Below are 1,854 nucleotides of genomic sequence, written 5' to 3'. Positions count from 1 at the left end.
TCACGTGTTGCTGGCATCAAATTCTAAAGTTAATGATAATTTGCAAAAAAAAAAAGTGTTTATCAGTTTGAACATCAAATATGTTGTCTTTGTAGCATATTCAACTGAATATGGGTTGAAAATGATTTGCAAACCATTGTATTCCGTTTATATTTACAACTAACACAATTTCCCAACTCATATGGAAACGGGGTTGTAAATCATACCTCTCATGTGTATAGTAGAAGGTTGTGGCCATAAACCGAGAAGTTGGTAAACTTTGACTTTGACCCAGAGTTGGCAGGAAAGACACGTACGGACACTCGTGAGAGGCCACCTTTTATTTTTTTTATTTTGTTTTACTTCCGGGTGGGTCATGATTAATTCTTTATGGAAACGGGAACACTAAATGATTGTTGTATTATGTTTGTAGTTAGGTAACTACATACAATCAACCTTCTTCACACTTTATTTTGCGCAGTCGGGAGCATAATTGGCAAACAAATAAAGGATGTTTGCTGTCGGTCTGACGAGTTGTGCACATAACTTGAAAACGTCTTTCAAATGTTCTAATTGCAGCCATAGATAATGCTATGTATAACCTAATCGTAAATGTCATTGTTTAATAGTGTTACACCTGTAAATTAAATGATGAAATTCACTAACAATTAGATATATTTGCATATATATCTAACAGAAAAAATTCCTAGGATTCCTTGCAGCACCAACTCTTCCTATATATATATATATATTCCATCTTGGAACGCTGGATTATATAGAGCGCAATAGGCTGCAGTGGGTCACGTGAGCACCTGTGTTAATCTCGCGAGATGAAACGTGGAAACGGCGCCGGTAATATGAGGGGATGCCATGACAGGAAATATGGCTTATTTCTCACCTGTGTTACACTGTCATGACGTGACAAGTTTGACCCGGCGTATACCGAGACATGCGCTAATTATTTTGCTAAACAAGTTTGACCCGGCAGTAATTCTAGGCATGTGCTAAATCTAAGCATGCGCTAATTATTTTGCAAAATTAATTTGACCCAGCGGTAAAACGAGCCATGCGGATAACATATACCCGGCGGCAATTCAAGGGAATACAGTATATATTGTACCGTCCCGGAAGAGTTGGTGCTGCAAGGAATTCTGGGAATTTTTACCGTTGTGTTTTAGTTGTGTTGCGGTGCAAATATTCTCCAGAAACGTGTTTGTCATTGATGTTTAGTTTGGTTTCACTATATGGCACATATTTATGACAGTGTTGGAATTGTTCATACGACCCCCTTTAGTGTGACCTGTATGGCTGTTGACTAAGTATGCACATCATTCACTGATGTGGCTTCTAAAGTTAACATGATCATTACAATCCAACTAAAGACCATAATCAACCCATCCGAAGCTACGATATTTACAGTTATAGCTAGTGAGAACATTTAATGATGACAAATGACAGCGATAATTCAAAACAGGGTTTGCTTTTATTTCAAATTTATTTTTGATTTTTTGGATTCGTATGAAGTTATGCTTGTCACAATGCAGTGCAACACAGTTGAGCGGAATCCTAGGATGCAGACAAATGGTGAGTACAACACTTCTTTACCGTTCCACACAAATGTACTCCTCAAACGGGCAGAGGTGGGTAGAGTAGCCAGAAATCGTACTCAAGTAAGAGTGCTGTTACTTTAGAGATTGATTACTCAAGTAAAAGTGAGGAGTAGTCACCGAAATATTTACTTGAGTAAAAGTAAAAAGTATGTTGTGAAAAAACTACTCAAGTACTGAGTAAGTGATGAGTGACAAATAATTCACAAAAACAAGAATAGCAATGAACAAATTCAGAGCCAGGAATATCTTTTCAGCAACTAAAACA

Source organism: Nerophis ophidion, linkage group LG05 (assembly GCF_033978795.1).
Source record: "Nerophis ophidion isolate RoL-2023_Sa linkage group LG05, RoL_Noph_v1.0, whole genome shotgun sequence".
NCBI classification, from domain to species: Eukaryota; Metazoa; Chordata; class Actinopteri; order Syngnathiformes; family Syngnathidae; genus Nerophis; species Nerophis ophidion.
The sequence above is the reverse complement of the archived record's forward strand: the minus strand, read 5'-3'. Positions refer to the sequence as shown.